Genomic DNA, 26,251 nt, shown 5'->3' with positions numbered 1-26,251 from the left:
ACATTAACTGAGTACTAGATATCTTCAAGCCCTTAAGTGATCCAAGAAATTAAATTAGTTTCTTTACCCCAAACTAGTCTAGGGAAGGAGAAAAAATAAAGGCTCACACAAAGTTAAATGATAAAATATCCAGATAATTGTTTCATATGTCAGTGGGAGAGGTAGCCAAGCTCCATGAACAGTGAACTGACAAATGAATGGGGGAAAAGCAAAGAATTTAAGAAAGAACATACAATCTCTAACAGCAGTGGGGGCAGAGGTCTCACAAAGTGGGATTTCAGATATGTCTGGAAGAATAAGTAAAATTTGAGGAATGCAAGAAGGGAAGAGACCACTTTGGACAAGTAAAACCAAGTGATTAAAGCAGCACTCTTGTTCACAATTCTTCAACACTAAAGCACCATTCCATGTGTAAAAGGCCCTTTGATTCTGAGTTCTTTGGAGGAACTTGTGCCCAAATACTCTACTCACTATTATAGGGGAAATTCTGAAAGTTGAATTCCTTGAAAATCAACCTCAGTCTGCCTTAACATCTCATAAGCAACGATAGATTACTTCATCAAACTGGACCACTGAGACATTAGCAGGATCTCACTACTCAAAAAGGTTATATCAATTACAAGAGTACCCCCACCAAAGGACACACATGGGAGAATGTTAGTTTTTCTAAAGAAGCCCTTATCCAGCATTAAAAAGAAGACTATGTTGGGGTGCCTGGGTGGCTCAGTGGGTTAAAGCCTCTGTCTTCGGCTCAGGTCATGGTCTCAGGGTCCTGGGATCGAGCTCCGCTGAACCTCTCTGCTCAGCAGGGAGCCTGCTTCCCCCTTTCGCTCTGCCTGCCTCTCTGCCTACTAGTGATCTCTATCTCTGAGTCAAATAAATAAATAAAATCTTAACAAATATTAATATATTTCCTCCCATTTCCCCAGTGTACCATACGACTATCCTACTAGGGAATGAGCAAAGGAAATAGAGAATACGGGGGTTTAAATTCAAACTTTGAAAAATAAACAAATTCCAACTTTGTACTGTGTGACTTTGGGACAGTCTCACAACATTTCCAAGCCTCCATTTCTTTATACATAGGTTGGGAAAAAAATAGCTACTTCAAAGTGTTGATATGAGACTGAAATAGAACAGTAGGTATAAAGAGTTCAGGGAGAGGATGCTGACCTTCCATAGATGCTCAATATACATATCTGTCAAATTGAATTTAGAAGAACCTTTTTTGTGAAGAGACAATCATGTTAAATTGATCAAAAATCAAATTTGAACCCATAATTAGTCAGCTATGCCATCATTTTTGTCCACTGCAATAATTTCAGAGTTTCCACCTATAGAAGTTTGTTAGAAAGCACTGCAGATTTGATAAGAATCTATCAAAAGCCCTGTCCCTAACCCCAACACACACACATTTGTTAAGACTTAACATTCGGTCCCTTTTGTGAAGCTTCTATCAGGATATCTCAACCATGGTGCTGAAAGGAGGTAGTACTTTCTATTTCCTCCATTTCTCTGTACTTGTAGAAACTGAGGCAAAAAGTTAAGCCACAGGTGTGACCAGGGCTTTTGCGATGTTCAGCTGACTGAATTGCTTCCGGGCCAGAAGCAATCACCTAGATACCCAAAAATCTATCAAAAGCCCTGTCCCTAACCCCAACACACACACATTTGTTAAGACTTAACATTCGGTCCCTTTTGTGAAGCTTCTATCAGGATATCTCAACCATGGTGCTGAAAGGAGGTAGTACTTTCTATTTCCTCCATTTCTCTGTACTTGTAGAAACTGAGGCAAAAAGTTAAGCCACAGGTGTGACCAGGGCTTTTGCGATGTTCAGCTGACTGAATTGCTTCCGGGCCAGAAGCAATCACCTAGATACCCAAAAACAAACCAAAGGAATGGGAAGTAAGAGAAGAGGAAATAAAGTTTAAAAATACTGTAGTTCTAATGTGAATTGACCAAAATTCAGGTTTAAAGACAGATTTCAGTTGTTTTTTTGTTTGGTTGGTTTTTTGTTTTGTTTGTTTGTTTCACCAAAAAAAGGGTAATTTCCTTTCCTCTCACTGCTGGTTTAGAGCATAAAGCAAACCACAAGGATATGTCTCTACTCCATACTCTCTCTGACTCAAGGCAGTTAGTATGGCCATGGCAAAATACATACACTACATCTACAAATGTATGTGACCCAGACTCATGGGGTGTGTGTCTGTGTGTGTGTGTGTGTGTGTGACCACAACCTCAAAGAAATTAAAAAAAAAAAATGCACCCCTCCAACATTTTTTTAAAAAAATTAAGATGTTTAATTTCATCGAGGTAAGGGAGAAAATCCAAAAGTACAATTCGAAGAAAAGAATGTTAGACTTGGGGAAACTCTTACAGTCTATTTTAGCCAAACCTCTCTATTTTACAGAATAAAAATTGGACCTCAGAGAGATTTCTAATTTAAATAGAAATTACATCTGAGAGTCTGAATCTGAGACCTTCCATGGTATCACTCAAAGACAGGACTGGAGAGTGCTGAATCCTAACCACTAGACCACCAGGGAGGTTTAAGACAGGACTGGAATTAACTTTTTTTAGTTTTTTGGGTTTTTTTTTTTTTTGAAGATTTTATTTATTTATTTGACAGAGAGACAAAGCAAGAGAGGGAACACAAGCAGGGGGAGTGGGAGAGGGAGAAGCAGGCTTCCTGCTGAGCAAGGAGCCCGATGCAGAACTTGATCCCAGAACCCTGGGATCATGACCTGAGCCCAACGCAGCCGCTTAATGACTGAGCCACCCAGGCGCCCCTGGAATTAACTTTATAAATAATGTATCCTGGGGCACCTGGGTCAGTTGACCATCCGACTCTTGGTTTTAGCTCAGGTCATGATTTCAGAGTCCTGAAACTGATCCCCTCATCAAGCTCTGTGCTCAGCTAGGAGTCTGCTTGAAATTCTCTCTCTTCCACTCCCTCTGCCCCTCCTGCGCATGCACTTGCTCTTTCTCTCTCTCTCTCTCTCTCAAATAAACAAATCTTTAAAATCTTTTAAATAAATAAAGTATCCTAAGTTACTCACTTCACTAGTGAGGAAACTGAGGCCCAAAGAAATAAAATATCTACTTTGAGGTTATCTGGTTACTTAGTAGGACTAAATCTCTTATTTATGCTTCTTAGAGACAGAGAGCTTTGATACCTTCCCTCCCCTATCCCAAACCCCATGCAGCAGCCTTCACCATTCTTTCATTCTATGAGATGGGCAACTGATGTTTTTCACACATCAGTAAGGTTTAAAGACCTACATCTCCTCTCCAACCAGGTTAGCATTCCTTTGTAGGAATTCAGGAATCACCAGTTAAGTCCGGCCCCGCGCAGACAAGTTCAGGTAGCATCCAGGCAATTTTAAACACCTGTCTGTTTTATAACCACCCAAGGTTGGTCAGGCTCAAGGAGATCAGTTAGGAGATCAACATTTTCCCATGTGGTAGTCTGTATCTATTCACCAAAATAAACAATTAGGGTATTGAAAGATTACAATAAACAAAGATATTTTTATCCTCAGTTACAGTGGCTATGTTAACCTTCTGCTTTCAGTGGTAAATAGACTGAGATAAGATTACTGAAACTTAATCAAAGTAGAAAGTTGTATAAAGGCGTGCCTGGGTGGCTCAGTGGGTTAAAGCCTCTGCCTTCAGCTCAGGTCATGATCTCAGGGTCCTGGGATTGAGCCCTGCATCAGGCTCTCTGCTCAGCAGGGAGCCTGCTTCCTCCTCTCTCTCTGCCTGCCTCTCTGCCTACTTGTGATCTCTGTCAAATAAATAAATAAAATCTTTAAAAAAAAAAAAAGAAAGAAAGCTGTATAAATTCTATGTGGTCCTGTAGAGAACTGTTTTCTTAGTAATTCAGAAAAACTCATGCTTTAGAACCATTTGTTTCATTCATTTAATAGTTTGATAAAAAACTGACTATCATGTACCTAGAACTTTTGAGGTGCTGTAGATACAGTAGGGAACAAAGTTCCTGCCCTCTAATAAACAAACAAGTCAAGCCATACCCATACTATGTTAGATGTTGATGGGTGCCACAGAAGAAATAGAAAGCAAGGGAGGTAGGATAGTGGGTGCCAGGTTGAGGTATGGGAGGGGTGGCTGCTATGTATTATATTTAAGATGGCCTTGCTGATAAAGAGATAAAAGAAATGTGAAAGCAAGCTTTGTGTACATTTGAAGGAAGTGCTTTCTAAAGAGAGTCAGCAGGGCTATGGCCTGAATCAGGAGTAGCATATTCTTTGAACAGCAAGAAGGCCGGTATGCCTAGAGCAGAGTAAGTTAGGGAAACAGTGAAAGGAAATGATGTCTGAAAGGTGGTTGAAATCAATTGTATGGAGTCTTATAAGGCATTGGAGGGGCTTTGACTTATACTCAAGTGAGATGGAAAGGCAATCAAAGGAATGGAACACAGAAGCAACATGTTCTGATTCCCACATAATAAATCACATTGCCTGTGTGTTGAAAAACAACTGTAGCCTATTACTGGCTATTTCAATAAAACAGGTGTAAGATGATGGTGGCTTGGACTATGACAGCAGTGGTACAGGTATAAGAAGTAGTAAGATGCTTCGAGGTAAAACCCACAGGATTTCTTGGTGAACTGGATGTGAGGTGTGAAAACAAGAGAAGAACTGATGACTTCAAGGTTTTCCACTTGAACAGCTATTGGGTGGAATTGCCATCTGCAAGAATGAAGAAGAATATGGGAGGAATAGTTTTGGGTTGCAGGGGAAGAGGTTATTAATCAGGAGTCCAACCCTACTTGAGTTGGGCTGAAGATGCCTGTTTTAGATATCCAGTTAATTGAGGCATTCTGTTACAGACATATCCTGCTAGAGATGTGTCTCAAGAATGCAGCTGAATATGCAGCAGCATTCAGAGCAGAGATCCGGTCTGGAGATATAAATGTTGGTGTTGTTAGCATAAGGATGATACTGAAAGCCATGAGACCAAATAAGGTCACCTAGTAGAGGTAGATAAACAAAAGAAAAGAAGAATCCTATGTTTGCAGGTCATGGAGAGGAGAGGAAACCAACAAAGAAAGTGGAGACAGGACTCACAGAGGTATATGAAAGTGAGAGACCAGTATTCCCAAGTCAGGCGAGTGTGCAGCTATATCCAGAGTTACACATAAGATTTGGAATTCTGGATAAAATCTGAATTATAATGGGAAAAGCAAAAAAAAAAAAAAAAAAAAAACCAGCTTCCTGTCTCTCCTGTTATCATACCTACAGCCTCCTGGTAATAATACTAGCAAGAATAGTAATCATGGAGAACAACCACCCACTGAGTGTCTTTCAAGTTGGCAGGATGGTGCTTTGGCAAATCTCACATGCCAACTCTGATGCATTGAAAGTGGCTAGCTAGAGCATTGTGTTGAGGAGTCTGAGGCTACCTTTTAGCTTAATGAAAAGGATTAGGTTGTATGTGATGTCTGTCATCAACACAGAATGAGGAATTGGCTGAGTATTCATGATTCCTGTGATAGGACTTTGCATATATTATCAATAGGGTTCATAGCACCTCAGTGGTAATGTAATTAGCCCCATTTTACAAATGGAGAAACCTAGTTCAGGGAAGTTTACTACCCACCCCGAAGTGGCACAATTAGATGTGGCAAAGGGGAGACTCAGCACAGGCCAGTTGAACTTTGCCCCACATTTGTACAGTTTCTCTCCCCATCTCATCAGAAAAGTACCCAGAATTTCAGATCTGCAGGGTGCACCTTTTCCAACTTAAACCTATGACATGGAAAGCATATAATCAAAAGTATAAACTTCAAAAGTAATGGTTTAATGCTCAAAGAAAATATGGTACAACTGATTCACACACTGATTTAGGAAGGTATGTCTGCAAACTTAAATACAAGAGAAAAAGAAAACATGAGACAAGAGTAGTCAAATGATTCAAACAGGAGTTTTTTCAACCTAGGGCAGTTGAAGATGACACGGTATGAATAACCATTAAAAACATGACTATTATTTTGTCTTCATCATTCCCATGGCAACTTAGTATTAATCTCTGCCAAAAAATAACTCTGTGGGCACCAAGAATTCTCAGCCTCTCTTTTAGCACCAAGCCCTTCCCACAGTCATTTGTATTAACATTTGCAAAAGATTTATTTCCCTTTGATTCAAATAATTCCACATTCCCAAGAATATCTAGACTGGAGCATAGCCAGCTGCCTGCAGGGCCTGCAGCCGTCTCCCTGGTCCTGGGTAGCTCCCTGGGTGCCCATGAATGGCTCATTGTTAAAGACAAACCCACTGCAGAGAACAGAGAAAACACAGAAGAGAAATCAGTGTCATGTCCTGAGGACAGGTCTGGAGTTTGAGCAATGAAACTGAGTGGGCGTGGCAAGCACCTAAGGCTGCTCTGAGTCAGTGATTGATGCCTCCTGGAGCTCCTCTGAGATGCTACCTAGGTCACCATCAGTCAACTCACTTCAGGAGATTCTGAACCCAAGTCATTCCATATGACCAAGCAGAGCAAGAGAGCAGGCCCCAAAGTGAAAATCATCTTCATTATCCCCAAACATCTGTTAAGCACTAACTATATGCAGGAGCAAACATAGGATTTCAGAAAGACGTCTAATGTCACCTTCAAATCATGTATATGGCTCAAGAAACTGGCTAAAAATCCAAGAAAAGTGTGATTTCTAGACTGTTATATGATGAAGACAGGGAACCCACATCTTGCTCTGATTGTTGCTACTGACTTTCTACGTGTATTCTGTTTTATCTATCCCAGCTAATAGGGTACTTTGGAAAAAGGTCAAGCTATATATCAAAGATTAAAAAGTTCTATAACTTTAGTGTTTCTTGGGATCAGTAAACTTTTCACTAAATTCAAATTGCAGAGTGAATTCAATGATTTCCTGATGTAAATGTTCTATATTTAGACATTTATTATTTTAGAGATGTACTAATAAACCCTATAATTAATACTCAATGAACATAATTTAGTAGCCAGAAGCCCATAGTCCAGAATATGTCCATTTTCAAAAAGTTGTACCATCTGGTACTTATTCAGATTTTTTATTGTCTTGTTTGAGGTTTTTCAATAGTCAGAAAACTACCATAAGTTCTCATGCTGCTTTACTTCTCCCAGCTCTTAAAAACCCACCAAAATACATCAGAGGAAAGCAACAAAGTGATCCAGAAACAACAAACTAATTCAGTTATGGTCATAATTAACCTATCTGCAAAAACAATAGCTGTATCTGCTCAAGTGAAAATATATCTGACTTTATGGCATGGAGAAAAATAAACCCAACTTGCGAAGACATGTTTCTATCCCTCAACTGCTCTACTTACCATTCTGCAAACAGGCAAAAAGGCTACACGGAGTCTGAGCTTCTACCCTATGGACACAGCTTGGTCTTCACTGGGGCCATTAATATAACACCAATGAAGGGCTATTTGTTGGGTAAAGTCATTTTTCCCTTGACATTTATTATCAGTAGAAAAGTTTTCTGTTTTAATACCCACATTCTGGCATATAATTACTGTAATAAAGTCTGCTTCTTCACTCTGGGTGACTGCTGCCAGTATTATGAAATCATGGCAATGGTTGTAAAAATAAGGGAGGTCACAACCTTTCCACACACACACACACCCACTCTGCAGCTGATATTAAATAGCTTTGGTGGGAAAATGCAGACCTTTAAACTTTTTCTACCAAACTCAATGCATTCTGTATTTAACTTCTTCTTTAAAACAATTTGTGTTGTAAGAATTCAACAACTGCATATGGTCATGGAAAAAAAAAAAAAGATTATACTTAATTAGCTCCTAAGCCCGACTTGGATGGACGAAGCACAATAACAACCATTTCTTTGTACTAACTATTTTTAATGATATGCATTACATGCATTGGCCCGTCTACTGCACAGACTGTTCCAGCATCAATCCTGCTTTATGTGTTATGCTTTTTGGCAAAAGACAACATGGGGGAAAGTCCCCATTTCAATATTTTGTCATTTTGATTAGAATAATAACTCTTAACAGCACAAATTCCCTCTAAACCTTAAACCACCACCATGGTTTCATAACCACAAAACAAATGACATTCAAGTGTATCAGACGCTATACAAATAGTCCCCTTATACCTCCAGCAATACTCAATATTTTGATTCATCCTCTCACTTTAAGCTGCTTGAATATTTTAATCCAATTGCTTTCAGCTCTTTTTTACATAATTATTGGATATAATTTTTCTACTTCTAGCCAAGACCTAAGCCAAGCTAATTCAGGATCATAATAAGGACAGATAGGCCCAGGAGGGAGTATTTGTGCATTTTTAAAAAATTTTTCTATTTCTTCATGGAATAGGAATTTCCTTAGGGAGGGTCTAAGGAAATACCTATTTTAAAAGTAGAATCTTGGGTTTCCAAATTAAAGTCATCCTAAGTAGAGATGCTATTTGCGGGTCAGAAGGTCAGGATCTTTTCTTGCCCTTGAAATGGTAAATCACTGGAAACCATTATCTTCCAAAGCAACATACAGAATATAGAAGCAAACAGAATATTGGAGAACAAGGTGTGTTAGACCCCACAAAAAAGCACCAAGAGAACACCATACAGAGCTGATCAACCCTAGGACTGTCACCCCTGTTTCAAACATAGCAGCTCTGCTGTCATCTACTTTATTTCCTGGTCTTATGCATCAGGTTTTATTTAGGGAGGAAAAGAGCTACTATAACCACATTGGACAACAGATTGAGGTATGCATGCCCTGTGACCAGCAATTCTGCCCCTAGATATCTATCCTGAAGTAATTTGTATATATATGTCCAAGACTGACTGTATATCAGTCACAGCACTGTTGTCCATAATGGTTCCAAATTAGAAGCAACCCAATGTCCATCCTTATCACAATGGATCTATATATTGTAGTGAATTCACACAATGGGAAACTATATCACAGTAGAAGTTAATAAACCAGAGGTTTGTGTCATAACATAGATGAATCCTAAAAAAACAATGCTGTATGTAAAAAGCAAGACAAAAAAGAAAACAGAATTATTCTACTTATATAAAATTTAGAAATAGGCAATATTCAACTATATTTTTTTTCTATCAAGATTTTATTTAAATTCAAGTTAGTTAACATACAGTGTAGGATTAGTTCCAGGGATAGAATTCAGTGATTCATCGCTTGCATATAACACCCAGTGCTCATTACATCACGTGCCCTCCTTAATGTCCATCATCCATTTACCCCATCCCCCCCACTCACTTCCCCTCCAGCAACCCTCAGTTTGTTTCCTAGAGTTAACTTTCTCTTATGGTTTGCCTCCCTTTCTATTTATAGATTTTTTTTCCTTCCCTTCCCCTATGTTCATTTATACTGTTCCTTAAATTCCACATATGAGTGCAATCATACGGTATTTTTCTTTCTCTTACAGATTTCACTTAGCATAATACACTCTAGTTCCATCCATGTCATTGTAAATGACAAGATTTCATTCTTTTTGATGGCTGAAATATTCCATTATATATACATGCACGCGCGCACACACACACACACACACACACACACACGCCATATCTCTTATCTATTCATCAACTGATGAACATTTGGGTTCTTTCCATATTTTGGGAATTGTGAATTGTGCTGCTATAAACATTGGGATGCATGCAACCCTTCCATTCACTATTTTGTGACCGTTGGATAAATACCTAGTATTGAGATTGCTAGGTCATAGGGTAGCTCCTAAACTATATTGTTTAGAGATGCACACATAGACAATAAAGCTAGAAAGAAAAGCAAGTATATGATTTTCACTAAAGTATTAAAAATTTCCTTGTGGGGTAAGAGAAGGTTGTAATCAGGCCTCAGAATGTAAAGGAGAGGAAATATCTGGGAATTTGCTAATTCTGTTCCTCATCCTTTAAGCTTAATATTCTACCTTTCATTTCAAAACTGCAAAGAAAAAACAATGGCACTACTGCTAAAAAAAAGAAAAGTTTGAAACTCATTGCTTCAACCCAACTTCTTCATGAGAAGGGTAAGACACTGGACACCGGGGAGATTATATCAATTGCCCATTTTTCCTGGCACCCTAATGTGCATCTCCTAGGTCTGGGGCTGTCACAGAGCTTCTTCTCTAGTGCATTAAGGGGTCTGAGTCTGGAGGTTCAGAGAGCTTCTCATTGTCCCACAGGGCTCTTCAGTGCAGCTTGCAAACTGACGCATTCCTCTCCCTTCTATTCTACCACCCCTACCCATCATGGCCAGCCCCTAATATGTCTCCCTGTGGGTCCACAGCCAAAGTCCTCCTCTGAGGCCCATTGGACGAATGCACATACTATATATGCATCCACAGATAGATACACATGCCTACTTGTATCCTGTACCCTCTCCTCATTACATGTCAACCTGGCTTGCCAATCCTATGTAGATAAAATGTAATATTTAATCTATACCCCAAACCTACTATACTTCGCATTTTACAGATGTTAAAAACTGCCAAAATCAAGTCAATTAAGAGCAAATATTAAATTTGCTCTACAAATACTTTTCAACAAGCCTTCCAATAAAAAGTGGAAGTGGCAGTGTGAATTATAGACTTGCCACTAGTGGGGAGGCGGGTTGTCTCTTCCTGAACTACTCCTTGAGCTGCACAGAATATATTGCTTTTATAATGGAGCTTTCTTTTAGTATCTTTTTTATCCCCTTCCTTTAAAAACAAAATCACCTCCTGAGAAAACATCTAGCCAGAATTTTGTTTAGAAAGTAAAACTAGGACTTAAGAAATTCCATGAGACATTTGGGAAAGACATCACATGGAGATATGAATAATATGATTTCAAAGCTTATACAGGAGTCTATTTACTAGATTTCTCCAATTCAGAGGCAGTCTTGGATTTTTTTTTTCCTACTTAAAGACTTTATTTTTTGGAGCAATTTTAGGCTCTCAGCAAAACTGAGACAAAGTCACAGGGATTTCCCACCTCCCCCCTGTGCCCACACAGGCACAGCTTCACCTATTGTCAACGTCCCACACTGCAATGGTACATTTGTTAGAACTGATGTAACTCTGTTGGTACATCATTATCATCAAAAATCAATAGTTTAGGGGCACCTGGGTGGCTCAGTGGGTTGAGCCGCTGCCTTCGGCTCGGGTCATGATCTCGGGGTCCTGGGATCGAGTCCCACATCGGGCTCTCTGCTCAGCAGGGAGCCTGCTTCCCTCTCTCTCTCTCTCTCTCTGCCTGCCTCTCTGCCTACTTGTGATCTCTCTCTGTCAAATAAATAAATAAATAAAATCTTTAAAAAAAAAATCAATAGTTTACATTAGGGTTTACTGTTAGTGTTGTATATTCTATGGATCCGCACAAATGTGTAATGACATGTATCTATTGTTAGGATATCATTCCGAGTGTTTTAACTGCTCTAAAAATCCTCTGTGTTTCACATATTCATCCTTCCTCCCCTTCTTAATTCCTGGCAACTACTGATATTTTTACTGTCTCCACAGTTTTGCTTTTCCAGAATGTCATACAGTTGGAATCATACAGTATGTAGCCTTTTCAGATTGGCTGCTTTCATTTACTTATATTAATTTCCATTTCCTGCATGTCTTTTCATGGTTTCAAAGCTCATTCCCTTTTAGTGCTGAATCATATTCTACTGCCTAGATGTGCCATGGTTCATTTATCCATTCACCTATTAAAGGACATCTAAGTTGCTTCCAAGATTGGAAAATTATGAATAAAGCTGCTATAAATATCCATGTGCAGATTTTTGTGTGGACATAAATTTCAACTCTTTTTGGTAAATACCAGGGAGCACAAGTGCTAAACTGTATGTTAAGAGTATATTTAGTTTTGGGGGGCACCTGGATGGGTCAGTCAGTTAAGTGCTGCCTTCGACTCAAGTCATGATCCTAGGGTCCTGGGATCCAGCCCCACATAAGGTTTCCTGCTCAGCGGGGAGCCTGCTTCTCCCTCTCCCTCTACCAGCCACTCTGCCTACTTGTGATCTCTCTGTCAAATAAATAAATAATCTTTTTTTAAAAGAAGAGTGTATTTAGTTTTTAAAGAAACAACCAAATTGTCTTCCAAAGTGGTTATACCATTTTGCTTTGGACTAGAAATTTCAGACTTGACAAGGCAGGTTTGTCTTCCATGACCTTTGGTAGAAAAGTCAGTAGAAAGGTAGAAAAACCTATCTATGTCCCATTTGTGAGGAATTCTAAGATAATTCTCCTAAAAATGGAACTACAGAAGGAGCCAAAAATCTAAGATAGTGTATACCACCAAGCAGAGCAAGAATAGAGAAGGGAAGAACAAGTAAAAATGTAGGAAACAAAAGAAAAATATTACAAAAAATCCAAATAAAGGTATAGAGTTCTTAGGCCACAAACAACTTCTCTCCAAATAAGGTTGCTGTCATTCTTAAAGAAGCCCATATCCACGTAGGTATATTCCAGCCATGAATAAACAAGAAATAAGTATCATTTCAAGAAAAAGTGGCCATGGAAAAAAAGGCTTTTGTCAGAAAAATAGCAGTATTTCCAATTTCCCAACTTATCAGTAGGAGGCCAATGTAACCAAAAACACCTGAAGAAGTAAAAATACTCTAAGTGTCATATTGGTGTTATGCCAGTACCAGATTTTAAAAAGCAAGAAGGGTGATTATTCCTTTCTTTGAAACAACCCCACGTGCAATGATTCAGTGCGCCTTCTGGTGTGCATCTTCAGTGGTATGAACTCATTTAGTTAAAATTCCAGATCGTATCACTTCTTTAAAAGTCATTCCCAGGAAATTTGCTTTCTAGTCCTCCTATCTGTGCTTAGCTGTACTCTACCCACCCTTCATGGTGCTCCTCAAGCACAGCAGCCCACAGCAAGAGTCTCTGGTCTTTGAATTCCTAGGACACTAACCATGCATTATTCATTCAGACTTAATTTCATAGAGCACTGCAAAGGAGTTTAACCCCTCCCCCAGTGTGTATGACCTCTTTCCCACCCAGATTCAAAGGTCATGGAAGATACACCTCTTGAGCTTTCTTATCCATCCTCTATCACAGTGCTGTACTCATAGCAGGTGCTCAAACCTTCCCCAGGGGTTCATTCAGTCCATGCTGCCTTCCTCTTCAGAGGTCAAGGTTGTCACCAGAAATAAATTCCCCTACAACACCACCCATTGTGGCAGCCAAAGCTTCCCCTACCTCAGTTATTTCAATGCCTTTTCTTTCTTTATTTGGCTTTAAGCAGATGATGGACAGAAATTAAAAACAAATCCAGGTCAGTGAGTGTGTATTTTATGGAAAACTGGTTCTCTCCAAACTAGAACAGGTCAGATCACCACTGAAATTTAACATACCATGATCATAACCAAGTTCATAAATGGGTGCTAAACATGGACAGGATCACTGTGAATAACAAACAAATGCAGGGAATAGATTAAAGCTTTCATAGTAATCTGGAATCAGACTCTCAAATATTTTAAGAGTATTGTATTATTTGTTCCGCTATAATGTAATATGTAGATTCCTAAAAATTACCTGGTTTGTCAAAAACTGTGATATTACAACAGTTGTTTTAGTGAAAGGGGAAGGTATTAAGGTTAGGATTAGAGCATTTCAGACATTACAGCCAACAAAAGAGGCATTTCATAGTTATAAATATATATTATTATCATAATCGAAAAAGTATAGATCCACAGATCAAAGTGGACAAAACAAATCCAAATGTTTCATTCCACACACTCAGGAATTTTGTAGTCTTTTCTAAGTCCTTTGACTTTTATTGTATGATTATGTTTGCTGAGCCTCTAATCTTGAAATAGAGAATAAAGAAATAAAAGTCAATCCTCAGAACAATTCACCAAGAATACACACAGCAGCATCTTCCCAGGCTTTGCAAGGCTGTGACTTTTCTCTTCCTCCTTAGGGAGGAAGTAGTCACTATAATTAAAAGTAGTTGCATAATGCAAAGATGCTCCTTAATTAGTAGAACACCTCATGTCTCATCACCATTATGAGAACTTCCAATGTAGGAAAAAATGGTTGAACTTCAGGCTCAAAATTAAATTTGGGCTTTTCATATCAATCACTGACTTTGTGGGGCTATATCTGTGATATTTCTGAAAGGGGTCTATGACCACAGAGATATTAACTCTGCCCACTCTCAATCAGCCCCTGAGATTCACTTTTTTCCACCAGCATAGGATAATGTTTATTGCTCAACAATCAAAACCAAAAACCTAGTAGAGAAGGGTGGGTTCATCTTCTTAAGATATAATAGGCTCCTCTCCATAGGGCTAATGATTTTGGAGATTACACTGAAGGGGCCTGCAGCCATACCTTCAAGACATCTCTTCATGTCATATGGTTCACTGAGATATGGTTTCTTAAAGGGATGTTGTTGACAGCGAAAACTGGCGGATTCCTGAGGAAGGTGAGAAAGAAAATTCAGTAAAAAACACATCATCTTGTTCATTGTCTACAGAATCTACCAAATCCACCCTAGATGAGTAGGTGAAAAGTCTTACTTCTATGTCAGCAATTGAGATCATTAATCCCTTCCAGAACTGACATATTAGTATGAGCTTATTAAGGATTTTAACTACAAAGCTTATACAACATTTATGATGAACTCATTCTAAATATTTCTGAGCCTTTAGGAAAGTCCAACTTGGATTCTAAGTGCTCTATTTACTGATACAGTCCATCCTTAGAACATTTCAAGAAAGACCTCAAAAGCCCCCTCTCAAAAATGAGGAAACTAAGGCTTAGGGAGTTTTAAATATCTTGCCAAGAACGTGTGTCTGGTAAACTTAGTGAAATCAGGATTCAAACACTTAACCACTACACCACACTACCTCCCCTGTGTAAGTCACAAGGACAAAGAGTAGAAAGAAACACTAGTGATTTGTTGGTCCCCAAATTATATCCCCTTAGCCCGTATCTGATTTCAGCCACAGTTTGGCAGAAAGATCCATAAATCTCAGGTTGACTTTTTGCTTTCCTGCCTCAGGATCTCTTCTGAAAGAGCAGGAGCCCATTCAGCCCATATTCAAATTGGCTTGAAAATCTTCAAGCAGTGGGGCATGGGAACCAGGAAAAATGCCTCAGCTTTCTAGTCTTCCAAGTAACAATGCCAAAGACATCCCAATTGCTTCTCTGAATACGAGTGTAACTGAGCTGTTGCCCAGAGCAGTACACCCTTAAACTGGCTTTTTCTCCTTCCTGACACTCTCTCCACATTACCTCACTCGCACTTCTGAGGTTCATTTCCCAAATAAACTACTCGCACCTAAGATTTTCTCTCAGGCCCGATTTTGAGGGAACCAAACTAAAACATCTGACCTTTTTGGCATGATTAACTAGACAGTTTCTTATGGCTGTCCTTCCTAATCTATTACTCAGTGACTTTAAATCACATGGAAATTTTCAAAAATCTTACACTCAGCCCCAAATGAAGCTCATCAAGGCAAACACTCCAGGAAAAGCTACAGCTATTGTAGAAATGTGGAAACATGATCATGGAACAGTTCCCCCACATTACAATTTACCAGGATTTGAAGAACTAGATCTCCATTTCCACCTAGAGTCTGGAAAGGCTTGTTTTACTCACTAATCTGTATAGAAGGCATAACATAATTCTGTATTAAATTATCCAGAAGCGACCATTCTGGTCCTCATATTTTCATTTGCATGTGTCCAACCAGACAGACCTTAAAGTACAATTAACAGCTTCTCTTCATCCAAGTAATATTTTCTAAGGCCAAGCCCTTTATAATTGTGTGACCCTCGGGGCATACCTAGGACCCTAAGGACAGTCCCCAGAAATCCCTGGAAGTCTAAAGAAGGAGTAAGGACAAGATGATAAGAGACACAGGTTCAACTAATACAGCCCTAACTTTCACAGATGAGAAAAGATAGTTGCTGAGAAAATTTTTGACTTGTGTACCCACAAGCCAGTAAGAACTAGAAGGATAGGGGCACCTGGGTGGCTCAGTGGGTTAAGCTCTGCCTTCAGCTCAGGTCATGATCCCAGGGTCCTGGGATCAAGCCCCATGTCAGGATCTCTGCTCAGCAGGGAGCCTGCTTCCTCCTCTCTCTCTGGCTGCTGCTCTGCCTGCTTGTGATCTCTCTCTCTCTCTGCCAAATAAATAAATCTTTAGAAAGAAAAAAAAAGAAGAAGAACGAGAAAGATAGCCCAGGCCTTCCCACACTGTGCTGCCTCCTCCATGGAAAGCCAACTGCTGATAAAACTCAGCCTAAAACATCCTTTGTAGTCCCTGTCTCCAGTTGTTCTAGAATCAACATGGTATACTACCATTTACATATATCATATAGACTCCCACCCCGTCTGTGTGAGTAGTAATAAAAAAGCCAGAGTTCCTCAATGGCTACAGTATTCCACGCTGTCAGTGGTAGAAACAATAGTTATATAATAGTCACAGGTTTGCAGAGTTTTAGAATTAAAAGAAGTCTGGTTGATCACTGTGAGGTGTCATTAATTTGGAGAAACTATATATTTCTTTTCTAAGTTTTTTTTAAAAGATTTTATTTATTTATTTTTCAGAGAGAGAACACAAGCAAGCAGAATGGCAGGCAGAAGCAGAGAGAGAAGCAGGCTCCCTGCTGGACAAGGAGCCCAATGTGGGACTCGATCCCAGGACCCTGAGATCATGACCTGAGCCAAATGCAGCGGCTTAACCGACTCAGCCACCCAGGCATCCCATAAACTGTATATTTCTATCTAAGAACTAGCAAAGTGCCTTTTTAAAAAAATTCCCCAATACTTTATTTTTCAAGACAGCAACAGCAGTAATAAAGATTTACTGTGTGATTACTGTACTAACTGCTTTAAATGTATTATATATTCCTTATGCTGTAAGTACAATTATCATCCCCTTTAGCCTCTAAAGATGCACCATAAGCTCATAACTTAATATTCAAGAAAAACAATAATTTCTGTCTTTGCAATTCCCCCATAAAAAGACAATATAAACATTTCTTCAGAGTTCTGTGACAATGTTATTTTGGCTTAAGACCTATTTTCAGTACATTGATCATAAATGGGGAATGTTACTTGTTCGTTCCTTTGTTTGTTGTGGTAAAATATACATAATATAAAATTTACCATCTTAACCATTTTTAAGAGTACAGTTCAGTAGTGTTAGTTATATTTTCATTGTTGTGCAAACCAATTCCAGACTTCATCTTACAAAACTGAAACTCGGTACCCGTTAAACAACTCCCCTCTTCCCCCTCCCCCAGCCCTTGGCAACAGTTATTCTACTTTCTGTTCCTATGACTCTAAGTACTTTAGAAACCTCATATAAATGAAGTCATACAATATCTGTCTTTTTGTGACTGGCTTGTTTCATGTAGCATAATATCCTCAAGGTTTATTCATGTTGTAGCATACATCAGAATTTCCTTCCTGTTTAAAGTTGAATAATATCCCATTTTGTGTATATACCATATTTTGTTTATCCATTCAATACCCATCGATGGACACTTGGGTTCCTTCTACCTCTTGGCTGCTGTGAATAATGCAGCTATGAACACAAGTGTACTAACAAACTGCTATTAAAATAAAGTGAGGGTCACCTGAGTGGCTCAGTTGGTTAAGCATCAGACTCTTGGATTTTTTTTTTTTTTATATTTATTTGACAGACGAGATCACAAGTAGGCAGAGAGAGAGAGGAGGACGCAGGCTCCCCGCTGAGCAGAGAACCCGATGCAGAGCTCAATCTCAGGACCCTGAGATCATGACCTGGGCCAAAGGCAGAGGCTTAATCCACTGAGCCACCCAGGAGCCCCGAAGCATCAGACTCCTGATTTCAGCTCAGGTCATGATCTCAGGGTCCTGGGATTGAGCCCTGTGTCAGGCTTCCTGCTCAAGAGGCAGTCTGCTTGTCTCCCTTTCCCTCTGTCCCTTCCCCTGTCTTTCTCACCCTCACCCCTCACTCTGTCTCTTTTTCTCTCTTAAAAACATAAATAAATCTTAAAAAATAAAATAAAATAAAATAAAATAGGGGCGCCTGGGTGGCTCAGTGGGTTAAAGCCTCTGCCTTCGGCTCAGGTCATGATCCCAGGGTCCTGGGATCAAGCCCCACATTGGGCTCTCTACTCAGCAGGGAGCCTGCTTCCTCCTCTCTCTCTGCCTGCCTCTCTGCCTACTTGTGATCTCTCTCTGTCAAATAAATAAATAAAATCTTTAAAAAAATAATAAAATTAATTAATTAAATTAAATTAAATTAACTGACTATATTCTGTAGCATTCCTTCCAGCATATAGTCTTAGATTACTGTTCTCAAGAAAAGCTAACCTCAGTCCTTTTTATTCAGTGATCCACACCTGGAATAAACTTAGCATCTTGGCCAAAGAGTTCTGACTAGGTGTAGTCATTTATCTAACAGTACAGAGGAAAAGGCAATCTGCCTAGGAGGCTAGGTTCACCAACCACTGGCCTTGCAAAACTCATTTCATGAAGTATAACAAAGTTCTTTAGGGAAATCATAAAACCATAGCAATTATAAACATCAGTCTGGGATCAGGATTCCAGCTCTAGCATTTAGCTGTGTGATCTTGACCAAGTTACTTAACCCCTCTAAGCCTCAATTCCTGATCTCTAAAAAAGTTCTATAGTTCTACATCCTAGGGTCAGAGTAAGGAATAAAAGAAATAATTCATTTAAAGAATTTAGCATATACACAAAGTACGCAGGAGTTGTCATTCTTTTTTCTGTGGTTGTAGGTCACAGTTGCAACTACCTCAACTACAGATCAGGACCAACAAGATGAAGAAGCACAAACTCCCGCCAACGTAACCAAAGAGCTCTGGATAGGCAGAGATCCCTTGTCTGACATGAAAACCATAGTGATAAGGGATTTATACCTATCTTTTTAATCATAAAAGTCTGGTTTATTTCAAAACTATGGCTAAAAAAAATCACTTAACCTAATGTTGACCCTTTTAAGCCCACATACTTAAAAGTAAGAGCTAGAAATGGGAACTGAAAAAGTTAAAAAATAAAATCTGAGCAAAAATCAAATAAACATCATACAGGCCTTTCTGCTAAGAAAATTCCTGACCCCATGTGTCTTAAATCGTGTTCAAAAGATAGTTGATTTTTCTATTGCTTTGGTATCAAATATGGGCCATCACAGCCATCATGCAAAGACCACTACATTTTAAAAAGCCTCCTAGTTCCTGGGGCACATGAGTGGCTCAGTTAGTTGGGTGTCTGACTCATGATTTCAGCTCAGGTCATGGTCTTGGCGTCGAGACCCAGGTCCAGCTCCAAATTCAGTGCAGTATGGGGAGGGTCTGCTTGGGATTCTCTCTCACCCTCTGCCCCTCTCCCTGCTCATGCATGCTCTCTCTCTCTCTCTATCTAAACAAAAATAAATGAAATCTTAAAAAAAGTTTTTTTAATATAAATTAAATAAATAAAAAGCCACCTAGCTCCAGTATCCTCTTTAAGTCTCTGGGCCATAGCACCTGTCAGTACAAAGTATGTTTCCTCTAGGAGTCTTAGACAAGTTAAGGAACATATGTGGCCCTCCTCCTTTGATCAAAGATATTCCACGATATCCAGGGTTCACAATGCAAAGCAATATTAACGATTTTTTCTTTTTCATGCCACTCTTCTTTGCTCCTGCTCACTGCTGATACACTTAGCCCAAGAACCACCCAGCACAAGAGTGAATAGCAACACTGGCTGTACATTAGAATCACCTGGATCATTTCTTTTTTTTAAGATTTTATTTATTTATTTATTTGACACAGAGAGAGATCACAAGTAGACAGAGAGGCAGGCAGAGAGAGAAAGGGGGAAGCAGGCTCCCCGCTGAGCAGAGAGCCCGATGCAGGGCTCGATCCCAGGACCCTGAGACCATGACCTGAGCTGAAGGCAGAGCCTTAACCCACTGAGCCACCCAGGCGCCCCACCTGGATCACTTTTTATAAAACTGTGGATACATAGATGTTACCCAAGAACATCTGAAACTGAAGTTCTAAGGATGGAGTAGAGAATCCAGCAGTTCTCAGGAGCCCTGCAGGTGAATGTGATACACAGTGAAGTCGAGAACATCTGCTATAACCAAAACCAAAACAGGAAGTCAGAGTACATTGTCAGGCACTGAGCTCCAAGCAGGTCATGCTCAAGATGAAGGTTGGCAAAATCCTTCAGCCATACCAAAGATCTCAATTAGTAACCCCAGTTCACCACTGAAAGGGAAAAAATCCTTCTCCAGCCCATCTAGAAGTCAGACCGGCAAAACCATTTCTACCTGGGACTATTAAGGGCCTGATCTCACACTCTAGCCAATATCAGACTGTGAGGGCTCATCTTATCTGGCTGAACTCTGTCCCCAGCCTGTCTGCAGAGACTGTGCTAGCACAACTCAACTTTACTGCAGAGTCAGCAAAGTTGGAGAGAACCCTGTACTGTCATGGCTCTATAGGAGACCCCAGGAGCCACTGGCAGGGGTCTCTATAAGCAGCAGGAGCAGTAAATATGAAATTGTCTGGACCAAGAAAGCAGGCAGACCACAAAGCGAGGGTGTCATCAACAAAAGATGGAAGCAGACATGCTGAGGGTATTCAATAGCAGCACCAAAAACAGAAGAACATGCAGGAGGCTTGTCCAATACAGGCAGAGGGGCAGACAAAGAAAACAAGGCAGAGATTGAATGTAGAAGCAGGGCAGGGAAGCCGTGTGACCTAATGCAACTGGGCTTTGGTAGTAAGCTGTCTGGATTGAACGTTGGCTATGATTCATGATTTGGGGCAAGGGGGAAAAACATCAAAAAACAAACAAACAAAACCACATCAGTCTCAGTACAAATAGCTGGTACTCGATCAAATATTAGTCATATTATTATGAGATAAAGAGGTAGCTCCTAGGACCTAAGAAAGAGGTTTAGTCAAAAGGAAATGGGGCAAAAGTCCAGTTACAAATCAGAGCAGGCCCTACAGTGGAGCTGAGAAACAAGTTCACCATGATAGCAATGAACTAAAACTCTTAATTCTATTATCTTTTTAAAAACAGGCTTAGCTCCAGAGTCTTCAGCAAAGTGGCCACAGCTGTGGCCTCAGTTGCAAAGTTAGAGGCCTCAAGGCCAAGGGCACCAAGCCAACTACTACACTGATTGGCTTGGCACAGGTTCAAAGTCAAGTTCATCCCTGGGACTCCAAGGGACCACTTCCCTTTCACTCAGAATGTTCCTCCTGGGGTCGCCGTTACCTTTAAGAGTTACTTCTTGTTGTTCTTGTTGTTTTGTAAAACTCCTAGTATTTTTTTTTACCTCCAATTCCAGGTCCCCATTCCTGCCCTGGCTGGTGGCTTCCTGCCTGTCCTCTATCTTCCAGTCATTTAAGTTTCTCTCATACATCCCGTTTTGTTCTGTCTCCCCTCCAGCCTTCATTCTAGGCCCTTCAACAGGCCCAGAATCCCCAGAGTCCAAAAGAAGTCTTTCTTCCCTACCCTTTCTCCCCCACCCCAATTGGTCCCACACCCTGCCCACCACCAGCCAGCAAGGGTCTTATTAGCCTCCAACTCTATCCCATAAAGCCTTCATTTAAGAATTCTCATACATATTTTCATATTAGTAACACCCACCATCTTCCCTGGAAAGTTCCCATTAGCTTTTCCTTAAACACTGAAAATACAGTAGGACTTCACATTAACATCTTAACACAGAAACCTCTGTCCTGCTAGCACTTCAGCTTACTCTCATTAGGGGGAAGGGAAACATCTGACCATACTCTAAAAAGAAACTAAACTGAGAAGTGGATAAAGAGGAACATTTTTCCAAACGTGTTTATTTCTGACCTTCCCTCCCCACCCCCACCCCTCTAAAGCTGATACAGCCATCAGATTGGACCAGCACTCATGAAATTCTGCTATTGCTTCTTGCTGCAGCAAAGAGATACTTGAAGTCTGTTCCCAAAAGAGAATATTTTTACTTGTTGTCTTCCAGGGTCAAAGCTTAAAACTTTAACACTGTCTAGCCATTTTACAAACCGGGTTATAGATTAGTTATAGGTCTGTCACAAGGGGGATCAAGGGCATGGAGCTATCCATGGGCATCAGTGTGGCTAAAGATCAACATACCCACATGGCAGGGCCTGGTGAAAGAAGGCCAAGCTGTAGTTACCCATCTGGCAGAAAGTAGTCCAATCTGTACCTACAGGGTACTACCTTCTGCTTATTTTCTGCATTTGTGCAGAGGAACTAAGGAGGAAACAAAAAACCTAAACGATGATATTGTGGTCAGCTGCACTGTCACGCTAGCTAATACCAGAAGAACATTCCCATTTTATAAAGATACTAACTCTTTGACTATTTTCAGAGCTGGAAGGGACCTCAGGAAATAGCTCTTTAACTGCTTCATTCTAGAGATGAAAAAATTGAGATCTTGAGAAATAAATGGACGCACCAATGGTCATCAGAGCAGAAGAGGAACTGACTTCCCTCCTCATCTATTGTATCCATTGCACCACACTATTCCATGGACATCCTCATCTTGGCTATTTACAAAATGCATTTTTCAGTGTAAATATATGACAGGAACTGAAAGGGAGCATATGAGGAGATTTTTCCCTTGAAAAGTGTTATGCCACAATATTCTTACAACATACATACCTGAATTGTTCTCAGAGAATGACAAAGTACTAAGGATAAAAGCAGTTACTTATTTAGTGGCAGGGAAGAAAAAAAAAAGAAAGAAAGAAAGTCCAGTGGGATGGAAAAAAAATCAAGATGGGAGGTTTAAATAGTATATAGACTGAATGCAGGACTGAGGCAGGAAGAATGGGACTGAAAAAAAAGATATCCATGGAAAGATATGAGAGATCAGGAGAGAACAAAGATTCCCTTACTACTTTATTCTATTCCAAGCAAACTGGTTGGACATATGACAGTAACTTCTTTAGGAGATACATTTTGCTTTCTTTTATGACTACAATACAGATGGAAATTAATTTAAGTGATCTCTTACAGAGTTTCTTCCTTTTTTTGACAAATCATTTCCAAACCTCCCTTTCCAAAAAAACTCTATAATATCAAAATAACTGAACTGGTATTGTTTTTTAAAGTCCTAACATGACAAGAAGAATATCAAATTGCCAGAAAGGAGTTTCCTCAGCAAGACAAGTCTTAATGAAAACTTTTTTTAACCCCAGATTGAATTCACTTTTCATTCATTTCCACATCAAATTATAAACAACACATTCTGAGGTGTTATTTTTAGATGTTTTTAATTTGTCTAGTCTAATACGCAACCCAAAAAATTTCCATTTAGGGTGTGACAATGCTTAAAAACAAAACCAAACAAAACCTTTTTCCTGTTCTGTTTAAGGTGGGTGGATCAAAGAATGTCTAGGCAGATAAGAGAGCGTCAGATATTAAGCAGTCTCAGTTACTGCGAAGAATAAAAAAGAGGGCTCCTGCAACTATAGCTGTGAATATGCCTAAAGAGACAAGAGAATTTTCCAAACAACTATTGGTTAAAATTCAAGGTAGTATGCTATATTTCATATCTTCTCAGTCTTAAAGGTTACAAATTTTAAACTTTATTGGGTAGGAAGGTTTTGAAATTCAAGTTCCATTTACTCTTGGCTAAGCCCAGCAGTCTGATTCCTGGGATGGGAGAGGGGGAATGTCAAACTGTTGAAATAGCTGCTGCTGATTTCCCCATCACTAAAGCTCCCCAGAGAAAGAGTTAAAAATGTTTGCTGTTGTGTTTAAAGTATCTTCTAAAACACAACTTAAAAAGATGTTTTGTGTTTTAGATGCTAAAGAACAAGAAATTCTGATTCTGTAGATTGAGTCTCACCTTTCTTCTTAAGTAACTTATTGAAGACAAGTGCCTTCCCTGCAGTGATAGTAAAGAAAAGAGTTCATTGTCATCTGGAATCAAGACAAAACAACTCTTAAAGGGCCAGCTACATCTTCAGTAACATAAAAGGGCTTAAAGGGACTCTGAAAAACAATCTGAGGGTTTTGAAGGGGCAGGGGGTGGGAAGATGGGTGAGCCTGGTGGTGGGTATTACGGAGGGCACGTATTGCATGGAGCACTGGGTGTGGTGCATAAACAATGAACTCTGGTACACTAAAAAGAAATTTAAAAAAAAAAATTTTTTTAAGGGTCATTAATGCTTTTCTTTTTTTGTTTTTATTATGGTTCTATCTCACACATATGAACTTAATTTGACTTTTCACAATACGAATAAGAAAATCATTCTGCTATCTTCAGTTTGACCTCTATATGAGCGACACCAACACCCGCAGCACCCATTCACCCACCAGTTCTCAGGCTGCCCTTATTTGATATAAAGCAGGTAAAAAATTGTCAGAGGAGAAATGTAAACTCTAGAGAAAGAATTGAACAATCTTTCCTCTTGCCCCCTACAATGCTATACACAATACAGGTGTGGAAGTTGACATCTCAATGAATAACAGGCTTACCTCAGTTTACAAATCCTCTAGAAGGAAACTCCTCTATGACAAGTGTCTTGTGGATAAACAAACAAAGTTCATAAATCACTGTCGTTGTGTAATAAAGCTGTTCCATACCCGCTATTCATCTGCCCTTGCCCCAAACAAGATCCCCCTTTAGACAAATCCAAGCCGTCTCTTCTGGTTTTTTCATTCCATCTTCAGTTTTAGAGCCCATTTCCTCCAAAAATCCTTTCAGAGCCCGAAGCTCTCTTTCTTTACATCGCCCTCAATCATATTAAATAACGTGTATAAAACATCTAGGGCACTGACTCTGCGCTTAAAAACATATGAGTTCGTTTCCTTCTCTTTTCACACAGCTCTGATACGCCACACTTCCAGCTTTCATGCCTCACTCCAACCTCCTATATAACCTTACTACTATTTCCCCTCTCCTTTGATCCACCTCACCTTACTGTGCTGATCCACATCTTCCTTTTGCCAAGCCCTCAACAAAAAAGACCCATAAACTTTTGCTTTTTCCCACATTTCAACTCTAAAAACATTTATTAAGGACCCCTTGGTTAGTGATCACTAGCACTACCATCATAATTTTTGCCATTTCTACACATGACCTGTGCTATAAGCCACTCAGTATCTTTATTTTAATTAGCTTACCTCTTGAAAATTAAGAAAAGAAAGATCTATTTTAGGCTTTCAGCCTCTAGAAATATAAGATAATCAATTTCTGTTAATTAAGTCACTCAGTTTGTGGTACTTTTCAGCCCCAGCAAACTAATACAGTGAACTAGTCTTTCACTGCCCTAGTTCAGTGTCCTAGGTAAATTTACTCCCATGCCACTCCGGGCAGACCACTAAGAGCCTTTGTGCCTCTCTGTTGTTCTCAATAGGGCTTGCAGGCTGGCACCTGCCTTGCAGACAGGTTACATTTTGTCCGTTGGGGTTTTTTTTTTTTTTTTTAATTTTATATTAACTTCACATTTAAAATTATGAGAGTTCCCATTAAAATCTGGATCCCCAACTTCTTTTGAAAAATCAGAAAATCTGGCAGCAAATTCAAACTCAGTAAGATTCTAATCCTCCTTTCTGCATATTATCTTATCTTCTTTGAGTTACAGTTATTTTTTAAACTGATTTTCCCTTTTACAAACTTAAATGAGTCTCACTTATCTATCCAACCCCTACCACAGAGGTTCTCAAACATCATTAGGTATAAGAATCACCTGCAAGCCTTGTTAAAACCCAGATCAGTGGGCCCCACCCTCAGTTTCTGATTTAGTAGATCTGGGGTGAGGCCAATAATTTGCATTTCTCATATTTTCCAGCCAATGCTGCAGTGGCTAAAACTAGGATCACACTTTGAGAATCAATGCCTTTCAACACAATGTAGGAACTTCCACATAAAATGGTTCAAGAAATTGTCAAATTATTGTAGCCATTGCATAGAGATTAGGAGCATACAAATAACTTTTGTGAATTCCAATTTCACCACTCACTAGGACTTTGCACAAGTTACTAAATCTCCCTATACATCTAAATCCTTGCCTGTGTAATGAGAAAAATAATAGAACCCATTGTGAAAATAAAGGAAATCTCATTAAAAATGGAGTGGGGAGGGCGCCTGGGTGGCTCAGTGGGTTAAGGCCTCTGCCTTCGCTCAGGTCATGATCCCAGGGTTCTGGGATGGAGCTCCACATCGGGCTCTCTGCTCAGCGGGGAGCCTGCTTCCTCCTCTCTCTCTGCCTGCCTCTCTGCCTATTTGTGATCTCTGCCTGTCAAATAAA

This window comes from Mustela erminea, chromosome 3, assembly GCF_009829155.1.
Source record: "Mustela erminea isolate mMusErm1 chromosome 3, mMusErm1.Pri, whole genome shotgun sequence".
NCBI lineage: Eukaryota > Metazoa > Chordata > Mammalia > Carnivora > Mustelidae > Mustela > Mustela erminea.
This window is presented reverse-complemented; position numbering follows the sequence as displayed.